Here is an 18,001-nt window from a genome sequence, read left to right as displayed (position 1 = left end):
GCCATCTTGGGGCAGCTCCTTCCAGAGTCACCCAAACTCCTGGCTGGGGGCGAGTGCCTCGGGGTCCAGACAGACGCCCCTAATAACACCAGCTCCCCTGCTTCTGCTTCGTCAGCCAGCCCAGTTCTGCTGGGAAATGCTGAAATTTAGATACACACCCCTTCAGGAGTCACAAAGCAAACAAAGGTTTCCTTCTGCCACTGGAATTAAGGCCCTTTCTGTCTCTAAGAGCACACTTATCAATGCAAATGTTCCTTGCAATCAGTCCTAAAACAGAAAAAGAAATAAACCGACAGCTTATCCCCCTAATACAAGTAAGTTCATGTGATCAGCCTGGCATGGGAGCTGGGGCTGCAGCCTGGACACCCGGCTGTGGGCCAGCCTTCCTGCACTGTGTTATTTAATGACGCTGGTTTTAGCTAAAGCAGCAGCTCTTACAAAATGCAGGAAATGTGTTGTTCAATCTCTAGTCTCCTTTAATTTCTTGGTTTTTTTAAAAAAAAATCCCTCCAAGATAAATGTTTGAAGAGTACAAGCTACAGCTGGAAAGATCTCGGGTCTGAAGAGGATTTGTAGAACATGCGAGATGGCAGGATCCCAGTGGGGCTTTTCTTCTCATGTCTGAGAAGGAACAGGGAAGAGCAGAACAGGAGCTTCATTTCCACTAGTCACTTCCCGAGAGTCTGATGACACTTTCGGTTAGACCTGCCAACAAGTTTGTAGAGAAAACCTATGTTTTGTTGTACATTGTAACGATGGTACCTCTGGTGAATTTAGAAACGTGGTAAAGAAATTTTCAGAGTAGTCTCTAAATCCTTATTGCTTTGTTAACATTTTTTAGCATCCTATTAATCACTCTGGATGTATCTGTCAACAGCTGATACTATGGATTAAGGAAGATTACAGCTCATCGCTCCAATGGCTGTTTTCTTTAGGTTTTAACTCTACGGGCACTTTGCCATTGACTTCACTATGACAGGACCGAGCCCCTTGTTTTATGAACACTTCGTAATGCTTTCCTGACTTGGAGTGCTTTTACTTTACAAGGTACCTTCCAGAGGGTACTATCCAGAGGGTAAATGTTTCGGTTTTATTATTTCTGGAAGAAGGACTAATATAATTTCAGTACTGAACAAACAGTCCAGATCTTCATTTGCAGATGTTTTCATATAGATAAATGTTGGCTTTGTTTTGTCGTGCTTGAGCAGATGATGTCATTTGTTATTTTGGAAAGGGGACGGTATTTGAGGAAATTCAGATAAAAGTTCTACATACTTAATACATTTAATTTACAGATCTTCTCCATTATTTAGTATCATCCACAGGTTATTCTCAGATTTTACATATTGTTATCCAGTTTGGGGTGCAAAGAAACCCCTGTGACTCATATGATCCAATGTAAAGCAGAAGTAATTAACACTGGAGAATCAAACAACTCAACTGTGAATAATCTTCAGTCTACAAATTATTCGCCCAAACTTACCCCCTCTTGCCAGGACTTGTTTTTATACATGATCAAAAAGAACAATGACAAAAATACAAATTTCAGCCTAGACATCCTTCCTGAGCTTATTTAATTCTTATGGCTTGCCTCCAAGTTCTCATCCTTCCTAGCTCCCTTCTCCGGCAGAGCATCCCCCATCCATGGCCTTATCTCAAGGCAGCCAAATTAAGGAAAACTTTCTTCCTGCGCTCAGGGGTCGCGGGTCATGGCCAACCTCCATAGTGACTCACTCGCAATTCCTGCCAAATGTTAATGCAGATTTTTTGCTTCAGAGCCTAAGGTGACACGAAACAAATGACATGCACTCGTCTGGGTGTTTTACTGGGGGTGTCTCACCCGATTACAAATGCCTTAAAACAACAAGCACTGCCAAAGCGTACCTTCACTGCACTTTGTATAAATTATTCCTGAGCCACTGCTTAATGTTCATTAATATTTCTGATGCTTTTGAAATTTTAAACTGAGGACATCAATATAATGTATAGTACAAAGCCAGGTAAAGTTGTTAATGGGCGAGTAAACTTCTCGCTTTCTCTTCTGTATGGGTGAACTGTATTTTGGGTCCCTGTACATGTAGAGGAGCAGTCCCACCTCTCAGCAAATACAGTCCCCAAATTATTTCTTGTTCTTGTGGGCATTTAAATTAATCTTCTAATTCCATCACTCAGCAACAAATTGCTTTTGAACATAATTAGCATTCATACCAGTACTGCAGTCTTGTTTATTTATGCATCGCAACAGTCACTGAAAAATGTAAGAATTTATGAAATTTCACTCAGGTTTAGACAAAAACTTCACCTTGACTAGAATCCTGTCCTTTTTAGGGAGGGAAGGAAAGTAGGGAATATAGAAAATAGTCAATCTTCTATGAAATCTTTCTTTTTCTTCCCCCATCCTTCCCTGCCTCTTGGCAACCTCTCGATCGGGGACCTCCTGCACTGAAGGCTGCACCTGGGCAATCATACCTCCTCCTTGCCCTTCCTCATTAATTTGCCTATTTTTTTTAACATGTTTTGCAAAGATGGGCAACAAATAAATCCATTTCAAGTACCCCTCTACAGTTGCTTTTTATCTTGGTGAAAGATGTCTCTTCTTTAAAAAAAATTCCTCTGGCATGAGGACCATCTGGTCTCCTCAAACATGACAGCTCAACTCTGCTTTTCATTTCAGGGTTGCTGTGGACTGTGGCACCTGCTTCACCATAGAGTCACCACATCCTTGGTGTCATGAGGTAATAAGAGCAGGGTGAAGAAGGAAACCAGCAAGGAGGAGAAACAACCTTTACCATCCCCAGCGCCGACAGCCCAGGGGATAAGAGGTGGGCACCAGGAGCCGGCCAGGAGGTGCTCCCTAACATTGCAAGGGGAAGAGATGAAGGAAAAGCTTTTCCATCACACATTTCAGTCCTCTGGGGAGAAACATATGAGCTCATCACGGTGACACCAAGTGTGTTTCCATCTGACAGGTAACAGTTGGCAAAGCAGAACTGGTGTGTTGTCTGTTTGCTGTCAGTGGCTGTTTATAATGTTTTTTCCAGCAGGTATCATGATTTTATTATCAGATTTAAGTTGCTCTGAAGGCAGAGCACCAGCATTGTGGGGCAGGATGCTGCTTTTTGGTGGGCTGGGTTTGGGCATGACTTCACCTCTGTGCGAGGTGATCCCTGCCTCCTTCAAAAGCCCGTACGCCAGGTTTGTCAGGGCTGTCTGTGACTCCTGTTGTGCCACTCCGCTCCTCATCTGCCTTTAATGTTTATGTACACCCTGACTGCAAAACGGTCTGTCATCTTCTGCTTCCAAAGTCAGGCTAGAAATCATATCAGAGAGTACCTTCTATTAAAATCTTCTCACTTGGCTATTCAACAGAGAAACATTTAAATCTGAGCATGCAAAGGGAAGTCCATCTTTGTAACTAAGGGCCACCCGTTTTCCCAGGAGAGCTGCATTTTGCACGGGGCCCTGCCATGGGCTTCCCCAGTCTGGCCATAATCACTTCATCTTTCTGGGCCTCAATTTTCCATCTTTAAAATCTTCTTTTCCTTGCAGGCAGGTCGTGAGGCTAGATCCATTACTGTAAGTGAGAGGCTTTATTACTGAGGTGATAAGTGTCATGCCAATACAATAGTAATAATAAATAACCTCTCTAAAAGTGTAAAAGGCTCTGACATTATTAATTGCATTTCAAGCACTTGCAGCATGTGTGGACTGGGATTGAATGCAGAACAGACCGAAGGTTTTTCTCTTGCTCACATTTTTGCAATTTGGAAAGAAATGGCTTTTCTTCAGCTGAAATGTCCTCGGTGCATTGACCCAGCAAGAAACCTCTCACCTGTGCAAGTTCCCCATCACTCCCATCAGCGCTCACATGACCCTGCTGGGGTGCAAAGGCAGAGGGAAACCCCTCTGAGAGGCAGGAGAGGTCTCGCTTGATCCTGTAAGCTTTTCTATTTGTGTGCTTTCAGAATTGATTTCTATTTTCCCACATTTGTTTCGGCTGCCTTTCGTCTGTGGGCATGAGTCAGCAAAGTGAAAGGCTTCCCAAGAGCATCCTGCCAGGGTACATAGGCAAAGGAGGCTTTCTGCATTGATTCCCCCAGGGGCCCTTCTGAAATACCTGCCCATAATAGCATCCCAGGACTTCGGCATCAAAGCCCCGATGCTGCCCCAAAGCACCTTTGATTTTCATGTCAGTTAAATCTTATCTGAGAGAGAAGGAAATTACAATAGCTACAAAACCTTTGCTGATGTTGCCATCACGGTACAGGAGAACCATGCTGCTTGAAATGTTTAGTCAAATACAAACCAAGCAAAATTCTGAATTTCATAGGACCAGTTGCACAACAAGCAGAAATACAGCCCTGGCATGAAACCCTTCCTTTTCTAAAGAGTTGGAAACTTTCTTTTCTTTTTCCTTTAACACAAAATGCAAATGCGCTATATCTTCTCAGTCCTACATAGCGATGGTGTCAGATGACTTCAACAGGAGGCAAAGCTTTTAGATGCTTATAAAATATGTGATTTTGTGCATCTCTCCTGCAGGCTATTATTCAGTGATGAATGTGCAGAGGGCCTTCACAATGCCCCAAAAGTGACTAAAGCTCTTTGTTAAAGGCAGAAGTTGGTCTCAGCTAGTGCAGGGCTCTGGCAGTACGTCTACACTGTACGTCTGAGTCGAGATGCTCATAGATAAGTTCACTGAGGAAAAGCAGGTCACATCAGCAGATATAATGTGTCCTTTGAACCTCCGGTACCTCATTTTCTATCCTCTATTGTGGCATCTATCTTTCTTTGATCATTGAGTAAAGGGCAGTCGTTTCATTACAATGGAAATAAAAATAGTTGACACAAGAGAGTGGTGTTTTGCCTATTCAGAACGACAGTGGAAAGTTGCACTCCTGAGTTAGCTTGCATAGAGTGAACACTATTAAGTGCTGACATGAAAAAGACCTCTCAAAGGAGATAATGCCTTCACACAATTAATCCTTCCTAATGAACTTACCCTTCGGAGATGGGTAGAGCACTTTCAGTGTGAAGTTTGCTTCCTGTGATCATTTGTGCCAATAAAAGTTTTGCAAGAAAGCTGATGAAAACTGATGTGAATGTGCCTGAAGTGAATTTATTTTGATATTTGACTTGTCAGGAAAAAAGTCGTTTGTACTTTTCAACCTGATCTGCTATCATGCTCTCTCTTGATGATTTCTATTCTTTAATAACTCCTCAAATGATAATAAGGCTCCTAGGCATCCGCTTCCCTTTGAATTTGCAGCTGAGAAATTGAAATACTTGGAAACTGAGTTTTATTTGATAACTTGTATTTTTGAGGTGGATAACTACTTTGCTGAACACCTTGATGGTTATGTCAGTAATAGTAGTCTGAAAATGCTCTTCTGGCTCTGAGAAATTTCAACTGAGGAAAGAAGCCTTTTTCTACCCAAGTTACGTTATAATGATACTTTGCACTTAGGCAGATTCTTTTATCAAAGCATGTTTTATTCATCAATTCACCAGACCCTCAGTTGGTTTTGTCTAATTGTGACTCTCTTTATACACACAGGCTTGGAAGTCCAACTGCGACAACTTTTTACTGCTTTTCCCTGTGCTTTGGAGATCTTGAGAAAGAAAGTGCCAAAGAGAGGGGGGAAAAGTGTGAAAGTTCAAATGAAGCAGAGGGTGTCAGACTAAAACAAATGCAAGGAGAGGAAGAAAGTCAGAAGAATTGATAAGAAGATTTTTTAAATCATATGTTTATGATGTGTCAGTTCTTTTATAAAACCAGGAGCTCCTGTTGAACTGCAATTAGAACTGGTTCTAGGTAGCCAAAAGTGTGAGGCCATCTCCAAAAGAGGGCACCCAACATTAGCTACCTAGTTCGTACTTCTATTTTAGGAACTTATACTAGTGATCTGATTTTCACAGATGCCAGTGAGTATTTTTGCAGCCTTAAAAAAAGAAAATGTGCCTGAAAATTAGGATTTAAGTTGATAAACTGAAATACCCAAATTTTAAATGTTGGCCACTGCAATTTGTCCACTGCTATAAAATGATTCAGTAACGTGATCATGAATAGCAACTAAAAGTTCTCTCCATCTCCAGTCTAACCAGCAAATGAAAAGTTATTTAATGAGGACAATGGAGCTAATAGCTGGGGAGAAATTATTTTCCAATTGCTACATATTTTTTGGGTCATGATAAAATTAGACACTTTGAATTTGTGCAGCCCAGTTTCATACCTCAGACAAAGAATTGGGATACTTTTTGAGCACTGCAGGTAGTTAATGCTTCCTATCCCCTGTGGCAGGAAGGAACAGTTTTTTAAATTGCACTTTGTTAAATATGGTTGAGGAAGAGCCAGTGTATCCAGGCTAGTGTATCCACCATGTGGTGGGCACTGAATTAATATTTCTTTCCATATTCTGGAAGAGTCTCTCAATCAAAGTGAGATTTTACAGCCTATTTTTAATTTCACAGTTATAAAGATGAACATGCAACTTTTTCAAAGAAATAATTAGGTATCACAGAATAAAGTACTTCCCTACCAAATAATAATAACACATTTAATTAAGTGAAAAACTACACTAGCTCTAACAGGTTTTAGTGTCTATAATTTATTTCTAAATTAATGGATATTTTATATTCCACTCTACTTAGTGTATAATAATGCTTTTTTAAATTATTATTTCTGCTTCTGTTCCATGTAGGTTAGCAACTATTACATCCATTCTTTTCAATGAACCTCTTAATATAGTTTCCTTCTAAAGAAAATAGAAGGAAAATTGTATGTCTGCATCTGTTCTGTATGCTGGGGCTAAAACAGCATATGTGCATCTTTCTTTCCCTGGCAGTCCCATCGACAAGCTCGGGTTAGAACGGATGCTCCTGTTCGGGGCCGTTGCTGCTGCTGCAATGAATTGCTGGTGGATTCTGTTACCAAAGTCTTCAAAATCAGCTGTTTGGGTTTTTTTTTACAGCATCCCTGTCCCTGTTGGTAGTGGTGATAAACCGCAGCTTTTTGTCATTAACATATTTCATGTTTCTGTCATTTTTGTTAAGACTCTTAATGAAATTACTATCTGTGATTAGTCCATAGATATTCCACAGTAAATTTTCTTTGGTTTGACGTTGCCTTTTCAAAACACCATCTAGCATCTCCCTTTTAGCCATTTCCTCACCCACCTTGTAATTTCCAACTGGCTCTCCTGTTGAAATAATTATGCCCCATGTGGCACCTTATCCACTCCTTATTTAAAGACAGGGAAGATTAGCACGGTGGCATTTTTTCAATCTAAGTAAATAGGTAAATAATCTTCCCATAGAAGAGCTCATCCAAAATGACCTGTGCCATGCCTGAGGACCCCGTGGTGTGTTACACCTTGGTTTCCATTTCAAACTCTTCACTTAAAGTTTCCTCCAGCTTTTGCACCAAAGCCAGCCCCACAACCGAGGTGGAGCTATCTGGGCTCGGGGTTCCTGCACCACATTTTCCAGTCTGTGGTTCCCATCGCTGTATTCCTCACTTGACAGATTTATTATATATCCTTCCTCCTAGACTTGTGACACTACATTCTTGCAGCCAAAAAGAAAATCATTAATCACATGTAATTGCTTGAAAACTGGCAACAGGTTAATTAGGGCGGACTGTGGTCCTGAGCTGGCCATGCAGGTTGTGTAGTGGCTGTAAAACCTGAACCTAAGGGCTCGTGAGGTTCAAAAAAGCAAAGGATATTTCTGCTGGCCTTAGTCTTCCAGCTTCTGTGTTTCTCTTTGATGTGATCTCGCCCTTGGGAGCACTTTGGGCTTGTGCCTTGGAGCAGGAGGAGGGAAATGGTGCTGTTGTCTTCCAGAGCATGAGGAGGTCGGAGAAGACATGTTCCCTGAGTTTGCTTTTAAAAGCTTAGACATGCTTTTTGGCTTGTGGCTGAGCTGATGCTTGAGTGATTCCTCTGATCGTAAGAGACACTGATGCATCAGCATCAGCCAACACCAGAGCCATCTTTTTACCTAGGGAAGTGCTGCAATAGATCAATGTTAAATGCCTATTTGCGCTTCAGTGCTCCGAGGCACAGAAACTAATTACGAAAGATAAATTAGACCTTGTGACAACGACTAAGAAATGCACATCCCAGGATAGTCCACCTTGACCACAAACACACATAATTCTCCCTCTGATTAGGAGTGGCAGACGGTTACACGGCGTATCCTTCAGCCAGAACTTGCTCAGGGTGGAGTGCTGTTGGGTTTGTCCCTGTGCCGAGGAGTCAGCAACCATTTGCTGAGCCCCTGACTCTTCCTGTTCCCTGTACGAGTCAGTCACTTGACTCCTTTGTGTCCCTGTTTGCCCAGCTGCAGATCAGCAGCAGTAATAAAACATCTTACGCAGATACCAGAAGACACGACTGATGGCAAAAACCTCCCCAAGGGTGTTGCATTAACACATGAGCTTTCCCTTTACATGCTGCCTGCTCAGGAGTGACACGTGTCTTGCTCCTCTTCTGTATCGCCTGTACACCAGCTGGTAGCAAGTTGAAAGTTTTCTGTGTTGTATGTGAATGCAAAGAGTTTTTCTAGCAAAAAGCCCTCAGCGGTTCTCACTGCAGCTGTAATCAGTGTGTGGCAGATGCAGAAGAGAGCTTGGCAGGATTGCAATCAGTTCGTAATGAAATTGCTCTGGTTTTACCTCCCCTGAACCTTTTGCTTCTCTCTTCTTCCTCCAAGAGGTGCCAAATTTGGTGGATCTGAATCCAGAAACATCTACCCCATCTTAGTTCTTTATTCTCTAACCGGCAAAAGTGTCTGTAGCTGCAAGAAGCAGGATGGTTCTCCAGGTCCTTGGGGGAGGTGAGTGCCTGGGAGGCTGCAGAGCTGCTCTCAATTTTCCCTGCAAGGAAAGCAGGAGCGAGCTGCTTGCATTAACTTTTTGCCCCCGAGCCCTTACAAAAGAGCTTGCAGTCAGGCCAGGCACTGCACGTTCGACAAATTGCACAAAACCAGCAGAGTACAGGGAGCAGCACAGATAAAATGGACTGAAGCCTGTACACTGCATCCATCGTAATGAGCTCAGGGGAGACCTGGGGGACTGCAGTAGGAATTAACTTGAGTTGAGAAACCCCGTGGAAATGCTTCAGGAGCAGTTTCTGGAGGTGATGTGGCCCTGTGCAGTCACACAGTGCTTGGGGCAGCAAACCCAGCCTGCCTGGGGGGGACACGTCAGTGTCTCAGCATCTGCAGCAAAGCTCCTCTGTGACCCAGGTCAGTTAAACCGAAGCCCTCAGATAATTCCGAACTGACTACATTGCTTCCCTGTCTCCATGGGAAGTACATCTACTGGCTGATATATCTTAGGAGTGCACTTGCTTTTTTCACCTGGTTGTATTACTGTGGCACCACAGACCCATCTCATGCTGCAGCGGAGCAGTGCCTTGCTTGTCACCTAATGCCATCCCAAATTGTATTTTCAGCTCTCAGAGGCTTCCATTTGTCTCAGTGTCATATCCCATCTCTATATTGAAGGTGTCCCCTGGGTTTGTGGCATCAGCACATTTTTATCACGACACACTTCATTTTCTGCCAAGATCACTAATGGGAATATTAAGCAGTGTGACTGACCCTTGAGGAAGACCCTAGAAAATGCCTCAGGGTCTGGTGCTCCTTTCAGTGCTGTTCATTGCTGGATCCCAAGTATACTTAAGAGGAATAACCTGTATTTTCATAATTATGTTTTGACAAGCTAAACTTTTCTAAATATGAAAATCCAGAGTTCTGCCTGAGCAGCTGAACCACCACTTCTGGCTCTGTAGCATCCTCTTTCCAACAGGTTCCTGACAGATTTGCAGAGCAAAACATTGAAGAAGATGGTGGAGGCAGCTGAGCTGATGTCTGGCTGCACGCCCACTCACTGGGGCTCTTGTAAGACCCACCATGCTGGATGGGGTGGGCATGTCAGCAGCAGCTGCCAGCCATGGGGATGCCGACCCCAGCTCTCCCTGCCATGGGAGGCAGCCAAGCCCCTGGCATCACCATCGGGAAAGGGTTTGGCCACGACTTGTAACCTGGTTGGCTTTTATAGCATCTCCTCAAGATCTGGCTTGTGGGTCTGAAGTTACAAACCTGTGCTCACCCATGGAAATCATATTACACCTGGGTGGTGTTAGAGCTGCTCTGTCAAAGCCACCAGACCCAGCTGATGCTGTTGCAGGTAGTTTTTCACATTTTTGGTTTCAGGCAGCAGAGGTCAGCATTGCATTGCTGATGGGCAGCCATGCTTCCCACCTGCAGAGAACAGCAAAACATAGCAAAGATCATTTTTCATCAGTCATCCTTTTATTGTAATGAAACGGGCATGAATTATGTCTTTGAGCTACAGCAGCTCCTTGAGGGGCAAGTGACCAAGCCACCAGCTGCGCCTGCAAGAGAAGTGGCAAGGGAAGCTGTGAGGTGGCCTCGCACATGTCATGGGCTCTTCAAGGTGCCTGGGGACAGCTGAGTCATCCTCAGGGTGCTGCCATGAGAACTGTGGGACACCTTTGTCCATCTAGAGTAGCAGCAGCAGAGAAGCTGATACCCCCTGCACCACAAACATCCCCAGACACGAGCATGCGATGGGAGTCCGGGGGTCTTGGCCATGCTGGGCACATTCCCCCAGTCCTGTTGTCTAACTGATTTACATCTTGTTAAATGGTTAAGAGATATTATAAGCATGTGACTGACCCAATTGTCATTGCATATAGAGAATGATAACATTTCTAAACAACCTGTTGGACAGTCTAGTTAGTTAGTCCATTAAATAATTGCTCATTCTTTATAAATGTACTTTTGACATAATGTGGAACCAGGGGAGGAAGTAGATGTGACCAGACCCTCAGGGGAACAACATAAAGCTTGAAACCTTCCACAGCACTGCCCGCATGAGGAGTCCGCCATGGAAGGAACCTGATCTTGCTGGAGGAGAAGGGCAAGAGTCTTCCTGTTTGGGCCTGAGCTGTTGGGTGGACAAACCTTGGTCTTAACCATGGGAGAGAGGTGGCAGCAAATCTTCATGGGCCAAGTATGCCACGTGGTGCATCACATGATTTGCTCACACTTCCAATCCTAAAAAAATGTCTTTGTGCATCGAGTCAACGTTAGACGGGTAAGTGATGGAAACTTTTGTTGTTTGAATGTGTGATTTCTAAAAGAGCTTTGAAACGCACAAGTCATTTGGGGCTTTTAAGACAGAAATTTCACGTTTATTCTTGGCAGTCATTAAAGTTGTATCTGGTCAAGAATACACAAAGACCCATAACGTTTGCAACAGACCGATATAGACCACTTATTGTAACTGCTTAGACTTTAGCCTTTTTTCCTTTTTTTCCAGGTTAAGTTTGGAACCATTTTCCCCAATAACCTGTGCCTGTAGCACAGGAACAGTGTTCTGTGTGTATGAACACCAGGTTGTCCAGCCATCCCTTGCCTGCTGCCTGCTTTTGCCTATTATTATATGCGTAACAATTATTTTCAGAACCATCAGCCTGGCATCAGGCAGCCCATCCACCAGGTAGACCACCTAATTGCTGTCCTATGTCCCTAATATTTTTTCCTGAGCTAGGAGATTCATCCTTCTGGTTAGAGGTAATCTTTATTTTGAAGTCGTTGTTTTTTCGCCTACGTTTCGAGTGATTCATCCAGGCAGTTTTCAATCCATATGTTCTGCACAATGCTAATGTTATATCACTCTCAGTGCGTAACAAAAATATTATCACCAAGCCAGTGGTTGTACAAGTCAAATCAGTTACCTTGGCATTGTTGCCTTCATCAGACAAAATTCTAATCCGATAATAAACCGCAGAGGTTCTTGACAGGAGCAGTTTCCATCAGACCTGTTGTCTGGCACTTACTGTACGTCTCCTCTTGAAGCAGGGAAATGGCACGACACAAAGCTCTTCCCAGAAGCCTGAATGGCCCGTGGGGATTGTATTTTCACCTGTGCAAAGCAAAGTGGCTTTTGTGACTCCAGATATGTGGGCAGTGCATGGATGGCCAAGGTGCTGACCAGGCTTTGGCCCGGGTTGAGGGAAATGGCAGAGCTCAACAGCTGCTTGTCTTTCCCATCACCCTCCAGGAGGTACAAAAGGAGCTAAATTTGGGCTGAATACATAATAAAAACAAATAATTTGAAGATTGGCTCTAGTGTATCCAGGTAATGACAAGAAAATTTAGGTGTAGTGGTAAACCTGGTGAGCTTGGCCTTTAGCACTAGCTATCCAATTGAAGCTCAACGTGAAATTACCTCAGAAATCTGTGTGATATGACAGACTGTGTTGGATTTGGTCTAGGCAAGCTGTCTAGGGAGCCCAGCACTGAAGTCTGTTAGATGAACAAAGTCGTATTGCCATTCCCTTGGCACCCCTCAGACATGTACTGTATATCATATATTTCTGTGCTTTCTTAAATTTTCCATTTCTTGCTCTTGAATGCAATTTGGCAAGACAGTCGCATGAAGAACCTGCGTTAGACCACAAACGAGAAGTATACCAGTGGGACAAGGATTAACATAGCAGCTTTGGTCTCAAGACATTTGTATGCAGTGCCACATTGAGGTGAAGAACCCATTCCTTGCACCCCAATACTGTGGTCAGAGCAGCCTGGACCTGGGTGCTCTCTGGTCCTCACCTCTCCACCCTGCAGTTTGAGGGATGTTTTCTATTGAGTCCATGAAAGAAACACAATGCAGAATCCCCTGACTGTGGCAATAGATTCAATCAGTCTCAGTCCATTAGTTTAAATAATCAATAGCCGTAAGTGCCGTAATGCTGTCTCCTACTTCATCGCAAAAGCCGAAAAGTTACAGAAGGCCATGTGTAATTATGGGCACTCTCTCCATTAACTTTGGCAAAATTAAACAGTCACTATTTGGGTGTCTGACAGGTTACTTCTCTCAGTAAACCTGGCACATCCAACTTAAATAGAGCAGATCAAAGGAAGAATAAGGCATATTTTTATCAAGGCTTTTCATGGCATTACCATGCTACTACAGCACCCAGCAGCTCAGTGTGTGCTTTGGATGGCACAGCAGCATCTCCCTTGCTGCAGGAAGGTCCCCTTCTCTTTGTGGTACTGACCTCAGCCACACAGACCTGAAATGGAGACGTGCCCCTGTTTTTGAAGGATTGCTAAAGATCCCCCTCCCTTGCTCTGGAGCAAGAAAATTCTTCAGGCAAATTGCAATAAATAACAAGGAAAAAAAAAATAAAATCCCTTCTTCCCAACTTCTCTGCCTTGTTCCCATGCTGTAAAACCTCTGTCTGGAAAAAGGTAGCTCCAAAGTATTATATTAAGCTACTTTTAAAGCCACTGTGTACAGTAGATACAGCTTTTAAGAGTGCTGGCGAAGTTCTTGTTGTCTTGATGTTTTGGAGAGTCCAACCTAAGGCCAGGTTGGCTCTTCACAGTGTGCCGAGGGCCCCCCAAATCCTGACCATGATGTCAGAAGTGGGAGCAGCTGGAGGGGCTGTGGAAGCACTGGTGCACAAGGGAGATCAAATGGGGGATGGATGAAAAACACTTTCTAGGAGACAGTGCTTCATGGTACTGGCCCAGGAGGTGCTGCGGGGTTTGGTGCAGAGAAGGGTTTGACTGCAGCAAAGAAGGATACTGCAAATGTCTTGGTGATGGTTCCCAGTGTGAAACCCAGATCCATGGGGAGGGCTGGGTACTGCAGTGCAGCAGTGCATTAAACACCCATGACAGCTGAGGGCCTGCCCTCACCTTCCTGGTGTGGCCACAGTCCCCTCTTTTTCCTTAAAATGCAGCCAGCTCAGGCTTTTCCCCAGCTCAGCCCAGGAATCCCAGCACTGGCAAAGCCGTGCCCTGCTCCCGCCCAGCCCATGGAGTGCCTCCATCTCCAAAGTGGGGCAGCCCAGCGTCAACACACCAGACCCGCTGGGTGTGATGGAAGGTTAGAAACCTCCTCAGCCCGTAGGAGCATGAGCACAAAACCCAGAGCAAAGCGCTGGCTACCTAAAACACTCTTTACAGGGTAACTGTAATGACTCACAAAATCATTTATGAATATTTCAAGCATGAAAATTTGCAATGCATTTCTGCATTCTGTAAATGTTCCAGGGTTTTTGAGTGAATTATTTTTCAACCTTAATTATAGCATCATTTATTTCTTTTCAGTGGGTACAAACATCCTCCAAATTAAGGGTACATTCCTATTAATGTTCCATTTCTGATGTGACAAAATAGTACATTCATCCCAAAATACAACTAGGCCAATGAACCAAAAAATAGGTGATTAACAGAAGCCCAGTTCCTGGAATAAATCAAAGATTTGATGTAGAGGTTCTTGTCTCCCCAGTGAGTGTCTTAATCCCTGGTTTATACACTTATCTGCAGTGCATTTCATTCTGCTGAATGCTTTCATTTTTGCACAAAAGCAAAACAAAAGGCAATTAAGTCCCCACGGAACAAACCCAAACGTTTCACAAAATGAAATTCTTGTTTTCTGGTTGGTCTTAAGGTCATTTACTTCGGGAGGAGCCAGTTTTTAGGGGGTTTTGGGTGTGTTGGGGTTTTGTTTTTTGGAGGGGTTGTTTTTTGGGGGGGGAGGGGTAGTTTGGGGTTTTTTGTTAGCCTGTTACCGCTGGAAGGAGGCAATGGTAGCTGTTCTCTTTTTCCTTGTTATAAAACACATCCCTAACCTGTCCCCACTCTCCCTCTACCGTGCTAGCCATGGACACGGGCTCTGTCCCACAGCACTCAGTCTGATTTTTCTCAGTCCATTCTTCAGGGAAATTTAGGTAGGCAAGGGATGAACTCTGAGCCCAGCTGGATCGGGGGTTACTGTGAAAGCTGCTACCCTATATCTAGGGTAAAAGTGAAAAGACCCACGAGACCTGCCCCAACACCGTGTTCCTGAGGGTGGGACCTGCCCTCGGGAAAAAGCTGCAGAGTGGTGCAGAAGATGCCGCGTTTTCTGTGCATGCTGGGATAAGTCTGATTGACACTTCACTCTCTGCTTAAATTTGTTAATTGACAGAGGGTGTCGGACTAGTAGGCACACCCGAAGTAGCAGTGTCCTTTGTGGAGCTCGTGCCCGGGTGCTGAGGCAGCTCTGGTTGGGATAAGACGTTGGCCGTTACAGAAAGTGACTGGAACAGGGCATCAGATCAGGGGGTATTGTTTGCAGGCTGAAATGGTGGTGGGGGGGGAATAATCCCCAGCTGCCCTGATGATTTTCACATGTTTCCATATTTTTATTCACCCGTGGCTATGCAGATGTTTGCAGCTGGAAATCCAGAGCTGGACCACTTTTGCATTTTCCTGCCTGGAGGCAGGAGGCTGAAGCTTTAACCCTGTGTTACCAGGAAGCTTCCCACAGCGGGGGGGGTACGACCACAGCCCAGGCCTCCCTCCTCTGGGCTCTGAACAGCACGGTTAGTAAAATCCATTAACTATAGCAAGATGGTGTATTTTTTTCAACTATCTATCTTTGACGTAACTGCTATGCTTTAATGAATTTCAGTTTGCTTTGCATTTTCATGTACCATACCCATCCTTGTGTATCCTAACCAGAAAGATATTCCCTGCCACCTTCCCCTACCCTTCCCAGTCCCCCCACAATCTGGATGCAGCTGCAACAGGGAAACAAGCATCCGTAGCATAGCAAGGAGGTGAACTCCTATCACTGCCATCAGGACCAAATCCTGAAGTGCTTTACTTACTTGTCCTTTTGCCACCTTTATCTTCTCCAGGGGTTTGTCAGAGCAGAGACAAAACCAAACTCAGGTAAAACACCAGATATAATCCACAGAGCAGTCTCATTTCAGAGCAGAGATTGCAAAGAGTATTCCTGCTCAATAAAACCATGAATACACGTATATATAAAGAAACACAGAGGCTTTTGTCTGTGGGAAGATGAGAGGTGAATAGCGATCAAAATAACAAGATGGCAATGTAGCTTTCTAATAAAGTAACTGGTCCTGGGTTTATTTAAACAGGAAAACAACTAGGAGTTTAGATAACTTGCAATATAAAGCCTGCACAAAGGAGAGAGCGGGCAGGCTGAGTTGGATGTGTCGGTATCTTGCAGGAGGATATGATGCTTGAAAGAAGCAATGACACATGGAAACTGCCTACAATGGCACCGTCTGGATTGAGGCAAGAGATAGAAATGGTATAAAAAAAAATTATTGCAAGCAACAGTTGTAGGCCTGCAGGGCAGAAAGGGAAGGGAGAGCAGGAAGCATTGCAATAGATAAGGAGGGCGAGTGAAAAGGCGAGGACACTGCTCCAGGAATGGCAATTACTTGGGCTGTGACAGGAGAAGGAGCTCAAAGGATGCGATGGGGGACCGCGGGTGGCTGCGAGCCACATCAAGCTGCCTCCTTCCAGGTCCACCCTGCCACGAGCTGACGGTCAGGCTGTCTGCAGAATCCCTTGCAGCCCCCTTTTCCCACTTGTCACCGTCCAAAAAACTCCTTTTCAGACGAAATTCTTCATGTCTTATTTCAGTGCAAATAAATACACCTTCAGTTTATGGCTTGAGGAAACAACAGTAATTTCTTTGGGAATTACTTTTCACGGAGGGGGGAAATCCACAGTACTTTTACTTCTAGGAAAGTAAAAGTACTTCTAGGTCTTTTCAGCGTTCCTTGTTAAAAACGTGAATGTACTCTGCAGGGAGGAGCTTTCCAGTCAAGACTTCTCTTGGCTCCAAATTAAGTTGTATTTACAAAAAAATGACAGCACTATACATGAAAAGTTCTTGAACATTTTCACTTGAGCAATGTTATAATACTGTGTCAAAAGCTTTTGCATGATCCATGTACCTAGCACTGGTAAGTCCTAGCAAGGAAGCAATGGTATTCTGTTGATATTTCACTGTGAAATTCCATCTTTGCAACTCTTTTTGGCAGTAGGTAGTAAGCTCAGCTCTGAAACTAATATATGAGTTTGAACTGTAGCACAAAATGCAGTATAAATTAAAGCATGGCTGTGCTTGGAGCCAAGCTACAGCATGGCCATACGAAGACCTGGCAGGTCACAGACCATCTTGCTTTCTGCCCTGAACAGCAGCGTCCAAGGGTCTAATTGTATGTGACAGTAGTTGGCCATAACATCTGGCATTTAAAAAAAAAGAGAGATCATTGTGAATCTCAGTTTTGCAAAAATTTCAGCCTCTTTCTGTTGTCCTAGATGCAGTTGGTTTTGTGGTTAGGAGTTACATGGTGCCATTAAAACATACTCTGCTGGGTGTGCTTGCTGAAAATCAAGGGCTGGAGAGGCAGAGGTCACACAGCGAGCATCCCTCCGTGTCCATCCGTGCTGCTTGCTGGAGCATTTGATCTTTATTTTCCTTGTTCCTCCACCTTTGACCCGTTGTTAAGTCTGGGAGAAGAGCAACTGAAACAGCAACTGTGTGGCCAAGCCTCTGCTCCCATCTGCGCCCAAAGCCGGGGGGGAGGTCTGGGGCCACGCGGTTCCCCTGGGAAAGTCTGGCTTTGCTGAGCCGGCTTCCCACGCAGGCAGTCTGGAAGCTCGCTGGCCCTCTGTTATCAAATGTGTGTTCATCAGTAACCTGTGAGAACACAACATCACTGCAGTGAAGTTGGCAGGAGGGACAAAAGACTTGGGGATTGGAAACGAAAAAGGCAAAGGAAAAAAGGCAAAGGCAAACGCTGGTATGGGAGGGCTGGGCTTGCTGGGTGCGAAGCTTCACGTTCAGGACACCCTTCTCTGTCCTGGGAAGCAGAAACTCTTCAAAAGACATATGGATCATTTTAGATGCTCCGTATGTATAGGTTGCCACAGTAATTTAATGCCCAAAGTGGTGCACAGACTCTGGGCTATACAGACACCGGGTGGGAATGCCACCCCTGTGCTGGTACTGGCAGCTGCCATCCTGACCAGGATCCCAGAGACTTACGGATGATAAAACAGATTTTGTCAAAGGGATGCTCCTTGCCAGGTCTGAGTAGTTTAAGTGCTGGGATCTGGCACAAATGATGGCTTGCAAACA

The sequence above is a fragment of the Phaethon aethereus genome (genome assembly GCF_964289735.1).
Source record: "Phaethon aethereus genome assembly, chromosome: 6".
Lineage (NCBI taxonomy): Eukaryota > Metazoa > Chordata > Aves > Phaethontiformes > Phaethontidae > Phaethon > Phaethon aethereus.
The sequence above is the reverse complement of the archived record's forward strand: the minus strand, read 5'-3'. Positions refer to the sequence as shown.